The sequence below is a fragment of the Pleurodeles waltl genome, chromosome 7 (genome assembly GCF_031143425.1).
Source record: "Pleurodeles waltl isolate 20211129_DDA chromosome 7, aPleWal1.hap1.20221129, whole genome shotgun sequence".
Lineage (NCBI taxonomy): Eukaryota > Metazoa > Chordata > Amphibia > Caudata > Salamandridae > Pleurodeles > Pleurodeles waltl.
The window spans coordinates 674,723,528-674,740,304 of NC_090446.1; the positions used below are offsets into that span (position 1 = coordinate 674,723,528).

General features: G+C 49.6%; 1 protein-coding gene across 2 annotated transcripts in view; it reads right to left on the reverse strand.

Annotated features, from left to right (window-relative positions):
• Positions 1-16,777, reverse strand: part of TCERG1 (transcription elongation regulator 1) — a 737,036-nt gene that overhangs the window by 53,802 nt on the left and 666,457 nt on the right. The gene's annotated exons all lie outside the window — the stretch shown is intronic.

A 16,777-nucleotide genomic window follows, 5' to 3' on the forward strand; every position in this document is an offset into this window, starting at 1 on the left:
ACGAAAGAGGATGAGACTAACCTTTCCCAAGAGAGTCTTCATTTTCTAAGTGGAAGAACCTGGAAAGGCCATCTGCATTGGCATGGGCAGTCCCAGGTCTGTGTTCCACTATAAAGTCCATTCCCTGTAGGGAGATGGACCACCTCAACAGTTTTGGATTTTCACCTTTCATTTGCATCAGACATCTGAGAGGTCTGTGGTCAGTTTGAACTAGGAAGTGAGTACCAAAGAGGTATGGTCTCAACTTCTTCAGGGACCAAACCACAGCAAAGGCCTCCCTCTCAATGGCACTCCAACGCTGCTCCCTGGGGAGTAACCTCCTGCTAATGAAAGCAACAGGCTGGTCAAGGCCATCATCATTTGTTTGGGACAAAACTGCCCCTATCCCATGTTCAGAGGCATCTGTTTGCACAATGAATTGCTTGGAGTAATCTGGAGCTTTTAGAACTGGTGCTGTGCACATAGCTTGTTTCAGGGTGTCAAAGGCCTGTTGGCATTCTACAGTCCAGTTTACTTTCTTGGGCATTTTCTTGGAGGTGAGTTCTGTGAGGGCTGTCACAATGAATCCATATCCCTTCACAAACCTCCTATAGTACCCAGTCAAGCCAAGGAATGCCCTGACTTGAGTCTGGGTTTTTGGAGCTGCCCAGTCCAGAATAGTCTGGATCTTAGGCTGGAGTGGCTGAACTTGGCCTCCACCTACAAGGTGTCCCAAGTAAACCACAGTTCCCTGCCCTATCTGGCATTTGGATGCCTTGATAGAGAGGCCTGCTGATTGCAGAGCCTTCAAAACCTTCTTCAGGTGGACCAGGTGATCCTGCCAGGTGGAGCTGAAGACAGCAATATCATCAAGATAAGCTGCACTAAAGGATTCCAACCCAGCAAGGACTTGATTCACCAACCTTTGGAAGGTGGCAGGGGCATTCTTTAAACCAAAGGGCATAACAGTAAACTGATAATGCCCATCAGGTGTGGAGAATGCTGTTTTCTCTTTTGCCCCAGGTGCCATTTTGATTTGCCAGTACCCTGCTGTTAAGTCAAAGGTACTTAACAATTTGGCAGCACCTAATTTGTCAATCAGCTCGTCAGCTCTAGGAATGGGATGGGCATCTGTCTTGGTGACAGAATTAAGACCTCTGTAGTCCACACAAAACCTCATCTCTCTCTTTCCTTCTTTGGTGTGAGGTTTGGGGACAAAGACCCAGGGGCTGTCAGAGTACTCAATTCCTCCCAATTCCAGCATCTTGTGGACTTCCACCTTGATGCTTTCCTTAACTTGATCAGACTGTCTGAAGATTTTGTTTTTGACAGGCATGCTGTCTCCTGTGTCCACATCATGGGTACACAGGTGTGTCTGACCAGGGGTTAGGGAAAAGAGCTCAGCAAACTGTTGTAGGACCTTCCTACAGTCAGCTTGCTGTTGGCCAGAGAGGGTGTCTGAATAGATCACTCCATCCACTGAGCCATCTTTAGGGTCTGATGAGAGGAGATCAGGGAGAGGTTCACTCTCAGGTTCCTGATTCTCATCTGTTACCATCAACAGATTTACATCAGCCCTGTCATGGAAGAGCTTAAGGCGGTTCACATGGATCACCCTCTTGGAGCTCCTGCTTGTGCCCAGGTCCACCAGGTAGGTGACCTGACTCTTCCTCTCTAGCACTGGGTAAGGGCCACTCCATTTGTCCTGAAGTGCCCTGGGAGCCACAGGCTCCAGAACCCAGACTTTCTGCCCTGGTTGAAATTCAACCAGTGCAGCCTTTTGGTCATACCAAAACTTCTGGAGTTGTTGGCTGGCCTCAAGGTTTTTACTTGCCTTTTCCATGTACTCTGCCATCCTTGAGCGAAGGCCAAGTACATAGTCCACTATGTCTTGTTTAGGCTCATGAAGAGGTCTCTCCCAGCCTTCTTTAACAAGAGCAAGTGGTCCCCTTACAGGGTGGCCAAACAGAAGTTCAAAGGGTGAGAACCCTACTCCCTTCTGAGGCACCTCTCTGTAAGCGAAAAGCAGACATGGCAGGAGGACATCCCATCTCCTTTTGAGTTTTTCTGGGAGCCCCATGATCATGCCCTTTAATGTCTTGTTGAATCTCTCAACAAGGCCATTAGTTTGTGGATGATATGGGGTAGTGAACTTATAAGTCACTCCACACTCATTCCACATGTGTTTTAGGTATGCTGACATGAAGTTGGTACCTCTGTCAGACACCACCTCCTTAGGGAAACCCACTCTGGTAAAGATACCAATGAGGGCCTTGGCTACTGCAGGGGCAGTAGTCAACCTAAGGGGAATAGCTACAGGATACCTAGTAGCATGATCAACTACTACTAGGATGTACATATTTCCTGAGGCTGTGGGAGGTTCAAGTGGACCCACTATGTCCACACCCACTCTTTCAAAGGGGGACCCCCACCACTGGAAGTGGAATGAGGGGGGCCTTTGGATGCCCACCTGTCTTACCACTGGCTTGACAGGTGGGGCAGGAGAGGCAAAACTCCTTAACCTTCTGGGACATATGGGGCCAGTAGAAGTGGTTGACTAACCTCTCCCACGTCTTGGTTTGTCCCAAATGCCCAGCAAGGGGAATATCATGGGCTAAGGTCAGAATAAACTCTCTGAAACTCTGAGGCACTACCACTCTCCTAGTGGCACCAGGTTTGGGATCTCTTGCCCCAGTGTACAGGAGTCCATCTTCCCAATAGACCCTATGTGTTCCATTTTTCTTGCCTTTGGACTCTTCAGCAGCTTGCTGCCTAAGGCCTTCAAGAGAGGGACAGGTTTCTTGTCCCTTACACAACTCTTCCCTTGAGGGTCCCCCTGGGCCCAAGAGCTCAACCTGATAAGGTTCCAGCTCCATGGGCTCAGTTCCCTCAGAGGGCAGAACTTCTTCCTGAGAAGAGAGGTTCTCTTTCTCTTGTTGTGTTGCAGCTGGTTTCCCAGCTGACTTTCCTTTTCTCTTGGTAGGCTGGGCCTTTCTTCCAGACTCCAGCTCTACTTTTTCACCCTGTGCCTTGCACTGTGCCCTTGTCTTGACACACACCAGTTCAGGGATACCCAGCATGGCTGCATGGGTTTTCAGTTCTACCTCAGCCCATGCTGAGGACTCCAGGTCATTTCCAAGCAAACAGTCTACTGGGATATTTGAGGAGACCACCACCTGTTTCAGGCCATTGACCCCTCCCCACTCTAAAGTTACCATAGCCATGGGATGTACTTTAGTCTGATTGTCAGCGTTGGTGACTGGATAAGTTTGTCCAGCTAGGTATTGGCCAGGGGAAACCAGTTTCTCTGTCACCATAGTGACACTGGCACCTGTATCCCTCAGGCCCTCTACACTTGTCCCATTAATTAAGAGCTGCTGCCTGTATTTTTGCATGTTAGGGGGCCAGGCAGCCAGTGTGGCTAAATCCACCCCACCCTCAGAGACTAATGTAGCTTCAGTGTGACACCTGATTTGCTCTGGGCACACTGTTGATCCCACTTGGAGACTAGCCATTCCAGTGTTAGCTGGAGTGGAGTTTGAAGTGGTATTTTTCTTGGGACAGGCCTTGTCTCCAGTTTGGTGTCCAGACTGACTACAGCTACGACACCAGGCCTTTTTGGGATCAAAGTTTTTACCCTTGTACCCAGAATTGTTTTGTGAAGAGGCTCTGGGCCCACCCTCCTGTGCAGGTTTTTGGGGGCCTGTAGAAGACTCTTTACTATTTTTGTTTTTGGCTGTCTCACCACCTTTCCCCTGGGGAGGTTTTGTGACCCCTTTCTTTTGGTCACCCCCTGTGGAAGTTTTGGACACCCTAGTCTTGACCCAATGGTCCACCTTCTTTCCCAATTCTTGGGGAGAAATTGGTCCTAGGTCTACCAGATGCTGATGCAGTTTGTCATTGAAACAATTACTTAACAGGTGTTCTTTCACAAATAAATTGTACAGCCCATCATAATTACTTACACCACTGCCTTGAATCCAACCATCTAGTGTTTTTACTGAGTAGTCTACAAAGTCAACCCAGGTCTGGCTCGAGGATTTTTGAGCCCCCCTGAATCTAATCCTATACTCCTCAGTGGAGAATCCAAAGCCCTCAATCAGGGTACCCTTCATGAGGTCATAAGATTCTGCATCTTTTCCAAAGAGTGTGAGGAGTCTATCCGTACACTTTCCTGTGAACATTTCCCAAAGGAGAGCACCCCAGTGAGATTTGTTCACTTTTCTGGTTACACAAGCCCTCTCAAAAGCTGTGAACCATATGGTGATGTCATCACCATCTTCATATTTAGTTACAATCCCTTTAGGGATTTTCAACATGTCAGGAGAATCTCTGACCCTATATATGTTGCTGCCACCATTGATGGGTCCTAGGCCCATCTCTTGTCTTTCCCTTTCTATGGCTAGGATCTGTCTTTCCAAAGCCAATCTTTTGGCCATCCTGGCTAACTGGATGTCCTCTTCACTGGAGTTATCCTCAGTGATTTCAGAGAGGTTGGTCCCTCCTGTGAGGGAACCAGCATCTCTGACTATGATTTGTGGAGTCAGGGCTTGAGAGGCCCTGTTCTCCCTAGATAGGACTGGTGGGGGGGAATCACCCTCCAAGTCACTATACTCATCCTCTGTGTTGCCATCCTCAGAGGGGTTGGCTCTTTCAAACTTTGCCAACAGCTCCTGGAGCTGTAGTTTGGAAGGTCTGGAGCCCATTGCTATTTTCTTTACAGAGTGACCTTAGCTCTCTCATCTGTAGATGGAGGTAAGGTGTGGTGTCGAGTTCCACCACATTCACATCTGTATTAGACATTATGCTTCTAAAAGTTGGAATACTTTTTAAGAAACTAAAACTAGTTCTAGAATCTAATTCAAACTTTTACCAGACTTTTAAACTCTAAAAGAAATGCTAACAGGGACTAACACAAGGCCCTAGTAGGACTTTAAAGAATTTAGAAAAATTTCAAATTGCAAAAAATCAATTTCTAATGAAAATTTTTGGAATTTGTTGTGTGATCAGGTATTGGCTGAGTAGTCCAGCAAATGCAAAGTCTTGTACCCCACCGCTGATCCACCAATGTAGGAAGTTGGCTCTGTATGTGCTATTTCAAGTCCAAGGGTTCCCCTTAGAGGTAAGATAGTGGCAAAAAGAGATAATACTAATGCTCTATTTTGTGGTAGTGTGGTCGAGCAGTAGGCTTATCAAAGGAGTAGTGTTAAGCATTTGTTGTACATACACATAGGCAATAAATGAGGAACACACACTCAGAGACAAATCCAGCCAATAGGTTTCGTTATAGAAAAATATATTTTCTTAGTTTATTTTAAGAACCACAGGTTCAAATTCTACATGTAATATCTCATTTGAAAGGTATTGCAGGTAAGTACTTTAGGAACTTTGAATAATTACAGTAGCATATATACTTTTTACATAAAACACAATAAGCTGTTTTAAAAGTGGACACTTAGTGCAATTTTCACAGTTCCTGGGGGAGGTAAAGTATTGTTAGGTTTCACAGGTAAGTAAGTCACTTACAGGTTTCAGTTTTTGGTCCAAGGTAGCCCCCCGTTGGGGGTTCAGAGCAACCCAAAAGTCACCACACCAGCAGCTCAGGGCCGGTCAGGTGCAGAGGTCAAAGAGGTGCCCAAAACACATAGGCTTCAATGGAGAGAAGGGGGTGCCCCGGTTCCAGTCTGCCAGCAGGTAAGTACTCGCGTCTTTGGAGGGCAGACCAGGGGGGTTTTGTAGGGCACTGGGGGGGGGGGGGGACACAAGACAGCACAAAAAGTACACCCTCAGCAGCGCGGGGCGGCCGGGTGCAGTGTGCAAACACGCGTCGGGTTTACAATGGTTTTTAATGAGAGACCAAGGGATCTCTTCAGCGTTGCAGGCAGGCAAGGGGGGGGCTCCTCGGGGTAGCCACCACCTGGGCAAGGGAGAGGGCCTCCTGGGGGTCACTCCTGCACAGGAGTTCCGTTCCTTTAGGTGCTGGGGGCTGCGGGTGCAGGGTCTTTTCCAGCCGTCAGGAAATGGAGTTCAGGCAGTCGCGGTCAGGGGGAGCCTCGGGATTCCCTCTGCAGGCGTCGCTGTGGGGGGATCAGGGGGGACAACTTTGGTTACTCACGGTCTCTGAGTCGCCGGAGGGTCCTCCCTGAGGTGTTGGTTCTCCACCAGTCGAGTCGGGGTCGCCGGGTGCAGTGTTGCAAGTCTCACGCTTCTTGCGGGGATTTGCAGGGGTCTTTAAATCTGCTCCTTGAAACAAAGTTGCAGTTCTTTTGGAGCAGTGCCGCTGTCCTCGGGAGTTTCTTGTCTTTCTTGAAGCAGGGCAGTCCTTCAGAGGTCGCTGGTCCCTTGGAAAGCGTCGCTGGAGCAGGTTTCTTTGGAAGGCAGGAGACAGGCCGGTAAGTCTGGGGCCAAAGCAGTTGGTGTCTTCTGTTCTTCCTCTGCAGGGGTTTTTCAGCTCAGCAGTCCTTTTCTTCTTGTAGTTTCAGGAATCTAAAGTTTTAGGTTCAGGGAAGCCCTTAAATACTAAATTTAAGGGCGTGTTTAGGTCTGGGGGGTTAGTAGCCAATGGCTACTAGCCCTGAGGGTGAGTACACCCTCTTTGTGCCTCCTCCCAAGGGGAGGGGGTCACATCCCTAATCCTACTGGGGAATCCTCCATCTGCAAGATGGAGGATTTCTAAAAGTTAGAGTCACTTCAGCTCAGGACACCTTAGGGGCTGTCCTGACTGGCCAGTGACGACTCCTTGTTATTCTCATTATTTTCTCCGGCCTTGCCGCCAAAAGTGGGGGCCGTGGCCGGAGGGGGCGGGCAACTCCACTAGCTGGAGTGTCCTGCGGTGCTGGCACAAAGGGGTGAGCCTTTGAGGCTCACCGCCAGGTGTGACAGCTCCTGCCTGGGGGAGGTGTTAGCATCTCCACCCAGTGCAGGCTTTGTTACTGGCCTCAGAGTGACAAAGGCACTCTCCCCATGGGGCCAGCAACATGTCTCGGTTGTGGCAGGCTGCTGGAACCAGTCAGCCTACACAGATAGTCGGTTAAGGTTTCAGGGGGCACCTCTAAGGTGCCCTCTGGGGTGTATTTTACAATAAAATGTACACTGGCATCAGTGTGCATTTATTGTGCTGAGAAGTTTGATACCAAACTTCTCAGTTTTCAGTGTAGCCATTATGGTGCTGTGGAGTTCGTGTAAAACAGACTCCCAGACCATATACTCTTATGGCTACCCTGCACTTACAATGTCTAAGTTATTGCTTAGACACTGTAGGGGCACAGTGCTCATGCACTGGTGCCCTCACCTATGGTATAGTGCACCCTGCCTTAGGGCTGTAAGGCCTACTAGAGGGGTGACTTATCTATACCTGCATAGGCAGTGAGAGACTGGCATGGCACCCTGAGGGGAGTGCCATGTCGACTTACTCGTTTTGTTCTCACCAGCACACACAAGCTGGCAAGCAGTGTGTCTGTGCTGAGTGAGGGGTCTCCAGGGTGGCATAAGACATGCTGCAGCCCTTAGAGACCTTCCTTGGCATCAGGGCCCTTGGTACTAGGGGTACCACTTACAAGGGACTTATCTGGATGCCAGGGTGTGCCAATTGTGGATACAAAAGTACAGGTTAGGGAAAGAACACTGGTGCAGGGGCCTGGTTAGCAGGCCTTAGCACACTTTCAATTCAAAACATAGCATCAGCAAAGGCAAAAAGTCAGGGGGTAACCATGCCAAGGAGGCATTTCCTTACACTGGTCAAGGCCATCATCATTTGTTTGTGGCAGGACCACTCCTATCCCATGCTCAGAGGCATCTGTCTGCACAATGAACTGCTTAGAATAATCTGGAGCTTTCAAAACTGGTGCTGTACACATAGCTTGCTTCAGGGTGTCAAAGGCCTTTTCACAGTCCACGGTCCAGTTCACTTTCTTGGGCATTTTCTTGGAGGTTAGTTCTGTGAGGGGGGTCACTATTGATCCATATCCCTTCACAAACCTCCTATAGTACCCAGTCAAGCCAAGGAATGCCCTGACTAGTCTCTGGGTTTTTGGAGCTACCCAGTCCAGAATAGTCTGCATCTTGGGTTGGAGTGGCTGAACTTGGCCTCCACCTACAAGGTGTCCCAAGTGAACCACAGTACTCTGCCCTATCTGACATTTAGATGCCTTGATAGAGAGGCCTGCTGCTTGCACAGCCTGCAAAAGATTCTTCAGGTGGACCAGGTGATCCTGCCAATTGGAGCTAAAGACAGCAATATCATCAAAGATAAGCTGCACTCAAGGACTCCAAGCCAGCAAAGACTTGATTCACCAAACTTTGGAAGGTGGCAGGGGCATTCTTTAAGCCAAATTGCATCACAGTAAACTGGTAGTGCCCATCAGTTGTAGAGAATGCTGTTTTCTCTTTTGCTCCAGGTGCCATTTTTATTTGCCAGTACCCTGCTGTTAAGTCAAAGGTACTTGAGTATTTGGAAGCACCTAATTTATCTATGAGCTCATCTGCCCTTGGAATGGGGTGAGCATCTGTCTTGGTGACAGAGTTGAGCCCTCTGTAGTCCACACAGAACCTCATCTCTCTCTTGCCATCTTTTGTATGAGGTTTGGGGACCAAGACCATTGGGCTAGCCCAGGGACTGTCAGAGTGCTGAATTACTCCCAACTCCAGCATCTTGTGGACTTCCACTTTGATGCTTTCCTTAACTTGGTCAGACTGTCTGAATATTTTATTCTTGACGGGCATACTGTGTCCACATCATGGGTACACAGGAGTGACTGACCAGGGGTAAAAGAAAAGAGCTCAGCAAACTGCTGGAGGACTTGCCTGCAATTGGCCAGAGAGGGTGTCTGAATAGATCACTCCATCTACTGAGCCATCTTTAGGGTCAGTGGAGAGGAGATCAGGGAGAGGTTCACTCTCAACTTCCTGATCCTCATCTGTAACCATTAACATGTTTACATCTGCCCTATCATGAAAGAGTTTGAGGCGGTTCACATGGATCACCCTCTTGGGGGTCCTGCTAGTGCCTAGGTCCACCAGGTAGGTGGCCTGACATTTTCTCAAGAACTGGGTAAGGGCCACTCCATCTGTCCTGAAGTGCCCTTGGAGCCACAGGCTCCAGAACCCAGACTTTCTGCCCTGGCTGAAACTCAACCATTCCAGCCTTTTGGTCAAACCACATCTTCTGGAGTTGTTGGCTGGCCTCAAGGTTTTTGCTTGCCTTTTCCATGTACTCTGCAACCCTTGAACGTAGGTCTAGTACATAGTCCACCACATCTTGTTTAGGCTCATGGAGAGGTCTCTCCCAGCCTTCTTTTACAAGTGCTAGTGGTCCCCTAACAGGATGGCCAAACAGAAGCTCAAAGGGGGAAAACCTACTCCCTTCTGTGGCACCTCTCTGTAGGCGAAAAGCAGACCTGGCAAGAGGACATCCCATCTCCTTTTGATTTTTTCAGGGAGCCCCATGATCATGCCCTTCAATGTCTTGTTAAATCTCTCAACACCATTGGTTTGTGGATGGTATGTTGTGGTGAATTTGTAAGTCACACCACACTCATTCCACATGTGCTTTAGGTAAGCTGAAATGAAGTTGATACCTCTGTCAGAAACCACCTCCTTAGGAAAACACACTCTGGTAAAAATACCTATGAGTGCTTTGGCTACTGTAGGGGCAGTAGTGGACCTAAGGAGAATAGCTTCAGGGTACCTAGTAGCATTATCCACTACTACCAGGATATACTGGTTCCCTGATGCTGTGGAGGTTTAATTGGACCCACTATGTCCACTCCCTCTCTCTCAAAGGGGACCCCCACCACTGGAAGTGGAATCAGGGGGGCCTTTGGATGGCCACCTGTCTTACCACTGGCTTGACAGGTGACACAGGAGGTGCAAAACTCCTTAACCTTGTGGGACATATTGGGCCAATAGAAATGGTTGACTAACTTCTCCCATGTCTTGGTTTGTCCCAAATGCCCAGCAAGGGGAATGTCATGAGCTAAGGTCAGAATGAACTCCCTAAACTCCTGAGGCACTACCACCATCCTAGTGGCACCAGGTTTGGGATCTCTTGCCTCAGTGTAAAGGAGTCCATCTTCCCAATAGACTCTGTGGGTTCCACTGACATTACCTTTTTCTTGCTCAGCTGCTTGCTGTCTGAGGCCTTCAAGAGAGGGACAAGTTGCTTGCCCCTTACACAGCTGTTTCCCTTGAGGGGCCCCCTGGGCCCAAGAGCTCAAACTGGTAAGGCTCCACCTCCATGGACTCAGTTCCCTCAGGGGATAGAACATATTCCAGGGAAGAGAGTTTCTGTTTCTTGTGCTCTGTTTAAGCTGGTTCCTCAGTCTTTCCTTTTCTCTTGGAAGGTTGGGCCATTATTCCAGACTCCAACACCCTGAGCTCTGCACTGTGCCCTTTTCTTGACACACACCAGTTCAGGGATACCCAGCATGGCTGCATGGGTCTTTAGCTCTACCTCAGCCCACGCTGAGGACTCCAGATAATTCCCTACCAAACATTCAGTGGAATTGCAGAGGAGACTACTTCTTAAGGCAGGGGTCACCTCAGGACACCTTAGGGGCAGTCCTGACTTGTGGGTGACTCCTTGTTTTTCTCATCTCCTCCAGCTTTGCCGCCGAAAGTGGGGGCAGTGGCCGGAGGGGCGGGCATCTCCACTAGCTGGGATGCCCTGGGGTGCTGAAACAAAAGGCATGAGCCTTTGAGGCTCACCACCAGGTGTTAGAGTTCCTGCAGGGAGAGGTGAGAAGCACCTCCACCCAGTATAGGCTTTGTTCCTGGCCACAGAGTGACAAAGGCACTCTTCCCATGTGGCCAGAAACTCGTCTGGTTGTGGCAGGCTGGCAGAACTGGTCAGCCTAGCACTAGGAGTCGGACTGGTATCATCTCTAAGATGCCCTCTGGGTGTATTTTACAATAAATTCCACACTGGCATCAGTGTGCATTTATTGTGCTGAGAAGTTTGATACCAAACATCCCAGATTTCAGTGTAGCTATTATGGAACTGTGGAGTTCGTGTTTGACAAACTCCCAGACCAGATGCTCTTTATGGCTACCCTGCACTTACAATGTCTAAGGTTTTGCTTAGACACTGTTGGGGCATAGTGTTCATGCACATATGCCCTCACCTGTGGTATAGTGCACCCAGCCTTAGGGCTGTAAGGCCTGCTACAGGGGTGACTTACCAATGCCCCAGGCAGTGTGTGGTGGGCATGGCACTCCGAGGGGAGTGCCATGTCAACTTAGTAATTTTCTCCTCATCAGCGCATACAAGCTATGAGGCAGTGTGCATGTGCTGAGTGAGGGGTTCCCAGGATGGCACAACACATGCTGCAGCCCTTAGAGACCTTCCCTGGCATCAGGGCCCTTGGTACCAGGGGTACCATTTACAAGGGACTTATCTATGTGCCAAGGCTGTGCCAATTGTGGGACAAAGGTGCAGTTTAGGGAAAGAACATGGTGCTGGGGCACTTTAGCAGAATCATAACTGGCATCAACATAAGGCAAAACGTCAGGGGGTAACCATGCCAACGAGGCATTTACTCATAGTATTATAGTGCTCTCTGTACCTAGCTGTTGTATTGCTGTCACCATTAACGGGTACTAAGCAGATTTCAAATCTCTCCCTTCCTATATGGGGCCCTTTTAAACCTAGAAAAGAAATGTTAAAGGGGACTTAATCAAGAAAGAATGTCAATTCAAAAATCAATCGAATCTAAAGGCAATTTTGGAACTTAGTCATGTTATCAGATGTAGTTCAGCAAATGCAGCCGTAGAGCCACCGCTTATCCACCAATTTAGGAAGCTGGCTCTGTATATACTGTATCAAAATGAGATATAGTGTGCAGAGTCCACGGGTTCCCCAGAGGCTTGACAGAAGCTAAAGGAGATAATACTAATACTCTCTTTTGTGGTAGGGTAGTTAAGCAGTTAGGCTTAGAGTGCAGTGGAAAGCATATGTTGTACACACAGTCATTAAGTGAGGCATACACTCAATGTAACTCCAGGCCAACGTATTTATATAGGAAAATATGTTTTGTTACTTTATTTCTAGAACCAAAATGATCTTCTTGCAGGTAAGTACATTTGCAAGACAGTATTGGACATATGCATCAAATGTACTTTGTTTGGGTTTGGCACATAAAACAGTTTACAGCAAGTAACACTTCTCACTTTCAAAAGTGAACACTGTGCAGTTTTTAGTATAGTCCTAGCGGGGGAAGTGTTAGTGCAGTTTTGAGTGAGTACCGGACTTACAGTTCCAGTCTCCGGGGTTTAGGATGTCCACTGGTCAAGGTTTAAGATGACCCCAAACATACACCACAGCAACACGGGACCGGTCAGGGGCAGAGGTCAAAGTTAGTGCTGGATTTAGAATGGGATCCTACGGAGGCTGGGTGCACTCAGAAACAGTCTGGTGGCAGGTAAGTACCCGCCACTTCGGAGGGCAGACCAGGGGGGTTAGATGAGCACAGGTTAGCACCAAACACACACCCTCAGTGGCACAGTGGCAGCCGGGTGCAAACAGTGTCGGGCTCCCAATGCTTTTCAATAGGGGGACGCCGGGGTCACAAAGATGCTGCAGGCTGGGTCCAGAGGGTCAGTTTCGGTAAACCACAGGCTTGACAAGGAGGCGGGCCACCTGCTGAATGTTGCTGGACCAGTGGTCGGATTCCCCAAGGCCAGGGGACTGTGGCTGCATGAGTACCTTGAGGCATTGGGTATCTTTGTCCGGTTCTCTCATGGTCACGTGGGTCCTCTGGATTTAGGCTGCAGGCGTCGTGTTGGCCAGGCGGGATCACCACAGGGTGGACACAAGGTCAGAATCGCCTGGGGACCTGCTCTGGACCAGTGGGCCACCTGGACTCAAGCCATGGGTGTTGGGTGCAGAGTGGGCAGGATTTGCAGATCCAGGGTGGTTCTGGAGTCCTTGGAGTTTATTGTGGACAGGGCCGCTGCCCTTGGGAGTTTCTGGTCCTCTGGTGTGCAGGCAGTCCTCCGGAGGTTTGGAGAGGTCGCTGGTCCTGCAGGATGCATCTCCTTTTTGTAGCAGGGCTTCAGAAGCTGGTCAGTTGGTGTTTGGGGTCTTCTCTGCTGGGGTCAGCTTAGCAAGTCCTCCTTTCTACTTGAGGTCACCAGGAATCTGGTGAGCTAGGTTCAGGGGTTCCCTTATATTACAGGTTTAGGGGCGTTACAAGGGTCAGAGGGCAGTAGCCAATGGCTACTGTCCCCGAGGGTGGCTAATCCCCTCTTGTGCCCACTACCTTTGGGGAGGGGGGCACAGAGCTAACCCTATTGGTCCCTTCCCTCCAAACCAAGATAGATGATTCGGCAGGGAAGGGGTCACTTCAGCTCTAGACACCTTAGGGGTGGTCCTAGCTGGAGTGTCACTCCTCCCTGTTTTAACTAATTTTTCCACCAGACTTACAGCCAAGAGTGGGGCTTTGTCCAGGGAGTGGGCATCTCCATTAGCTGGAGTGCCCTGGGGCACTTTAACAGGAGGCCTGAGCATTTGAGGCTCACCGTCAAGTGTTGCAGTTCCTGTAATGGGGAAGTGTGCAGCACCTCCACCCAGAGCAGGCTTTGTTACGGACTCCAGAGGGCACAAGGCCCTCATCCCATGGGGTCAGGAACTTGTCTTTTAGTGGCAGGCTGGCACAGACTGGTCAGCCTTACACTAAAATGTTGGTTGAAACACAGGAGGCAGCTCCAAGATGCCCTCTGGGTGCATTGTACAATAAATCCAACAGTGGCATCAGTTTGATACCAAACTTTCCAGCCTTCAGTGAAGCCATCATGGAGCTGTGGAGTTAGGAATGACAAACTCCCTGCCCATGTACTTAATATTGTCACACTGTACTTACAATGTCTAAGAATGGACTTAGACACTGAAGGGGCATATTGCGCATGCAGCTATGCCCTCACCTGTGGTATATTGCACCATGTCTTATGGCTGTAAGGCCTGCTAGAGGGGTGACTTACCTATGTCACAGTCAGTGGTTGCTGGGCATGGCACCCTGAGAGGGATGCTATGTCGGCTTTACCTTTTTCTCCCCACCAGCGCACACAATCTGCAATGGCAGTGTGCATGTGCTTGGTGAGGGGTCCATTAGGGTGGCACAATACATGCTGCAGCCCTTAGGGCCACTCCCTGGCCACAGAGCCCTTGGTACCACTGGCACCTTTTACAAGGGACTTAGCTGTGTGCCAGGGGTGTGCCAATTGTGGGAACAATGGCACAGTTTAGGGAAAGAACACTGGTGCCGGGGCCTGTTTAGCAGGATCCCAGCAAACTCTGTCAAGTCAGCAACAATTTGGGGCGGGGGGTGTTAACCGTGCCAAAAGAGGCACTTTCCTACTAGCAGGTCCTGCACTTTGCTCCCCAGCAGCTGCTTGCCCGTGCTTGAGCTCTCCTAAGCCCTCCAGAGCCTCTCCTCGATCTGGTTTGACATAGCTGTCTGTGCCCTCTGCATTCAGTTACTGCCCACTGTTGTCCGTCTTTTCTGCCGTTCTCTTTTGCCTCCTAGTGTTATCTGCTGTCTCTGCTATTGCCTTTTTGCGCCCCCCCCCCCCCTTTCTGGTTTTGTCTGCCTGATTGTTTGTCCTGTTGTCATTCTGTGTCTCCTGGCTCTGTCCATCTGATTCCCTTTGCTGCTTACCTTCATGCCCCTAGTCCTGCCACCTGCTTCCCACTGATCTCGCCAAAGGTAAGCCCGTCTGCACCCGTCCATGCCTGGAACACGCTCATTGCCAGGAACCTTGGCTCTCCTACCACCAATTATTCTGCTGCCGAACTCCTAGATCTAGCCCCCCAAGAACAAGGACAACAGCTGCTGCACCGCCTCCCTTCAGGAACTAGAACGGATCCATTCACATGTTGCCGTTTCACCTCCTCCACGGAGACCCACATCAGCTCACCACCACTGCCCGCCAATCCAGAGAAACAGATGCACTCCATACTGACCAACACAAGATCCCTCTGCAAACAACACCACAGAGATATGGGACACCCAAACCACACTCAGCCTGGACCTAATGTTCATGAATGAATGAATCATGGCTTACGCCCTCATCAGCCCTGGACATAGCATCTGCCACCCCTGAAGGCTACAAAGCGATTCATAAAGACTGCCAAAACAGGCATGGAGGAGGCATCCCCATCATGCACAAGGAAAACATCAATTGCACCACCTCTGAAGACGAGACATCCCACCTCTTGGAAAACCTCAACCTTCTCATCAGAATCAATGGCATAACCACTATCAAAGGGATCCTCGCATACATCCCCCCCCCCAGCCCTGGTTTCTGCGAACACATCGCTGATTTCATCATCCGGCTGGCCATCAACCCAACGGACTACATATTTCTAGGAGATCATAATTTCCACCAGGACAATACCCTGAACCACAAAACCACCAACCTCCTAAACAACCTCAGCAATGTAGGACTTAGACAACTGGTCACCACCTCCACCCACACTGCGTGCCACATCCTCAACACCATCTTCACAGCCAGCAATAAAGTCATTTTCTCCCACAGCTCGGAACTCACATGGACTCACCACCTCCTGGTACGTTTCTCCACAGACCACAAATCTGAGCCCGCAACCATTCCTCCACCCCCCTCCATCTGCAGATAGAAGAAAATCACAAACAATAGAATGGCACCCTCCACGCCAATAGACTCCACCCTCTCGAATAACCCTGAACTACCCACCAACAAACAAACTAATTGGCTCCTCAACTGTGCCAACGAAGTAGCCTCCATCACTAGCTCCACCTCTAGAAGATCCAGTAAGCAGACAAAACGGTTCATCCCCCAACTCTGCACACTCAAAAGGGACTGCCACCGACTGGAAAAAGACTGTGGCGCACCCTCAAAGACCAAACAGGCCGTAGAATCTACAAAGAAGCACTGAAAAAATACTACCTCCTAATAAAGGACACCAAAAAGATTGCCCTCGTCAACCACATCGAGGAAAGCTCCAACCGCCCTATGGAACTTTTCAAGATAATCAAAGAGATCTCCTGCCCGGCAGCCACCGAAAAAGCCATCCAGCCATCTCAGACCCTCTGCGACTCACTGGCTGAATACTTCCTCAACAAGATCACAGCAAACTACAGTAACTTTTCTCACCAACATTATACACCTACTCACCTCAGAAGAAGAATCTCACAACCACATGATCATGGATTGGACCCCTGTTATCCACCCAGGAAACAGTGGACAACACGGGATCCACTCACTCCGGCTCACCTAACTACTCCTGCCCCCACCACATCTTCAACCTGGGTCAGAAGGAAATAAGTCCAGTCCTCACTCCCATCATCAACACCTCCATCAGAACGGCCACCACCCCCAAAACCTGGAAACAAGGAGAAGTCAAGCCACTCCTCAAAAAACCCACCGCAAACCCCAGTGAACTAAAAAATTACCAACCCATCCTGCTGCTCCCATTTCTAGCTATAATCCTGGAAAAAGCCATCAACAAACAACTCACTCAACACCTGGAAAAATCCAACTTACTGGACACCTCCCAATATGGCTTCCACTCCAACTACAGCAGAGAAACTGCCCTCATTGCGGCAACAGAATACATCAGGACCCTCCTAGAACGCGGAGAGAAGGGGGCTCTTATACTACTAGACCTCTACGCCGCCTTCGACACTCTCAGCCATTACACCCACACCCCAAGACAACACCACATCGGGATCAGAAGCAGCACCCTCAAATGGATCCACGCCTTCATCACAAGACGCACCCAGAGAATCCACCTCCCTTCTTTTACCTCAGAACCCAAGGAGAT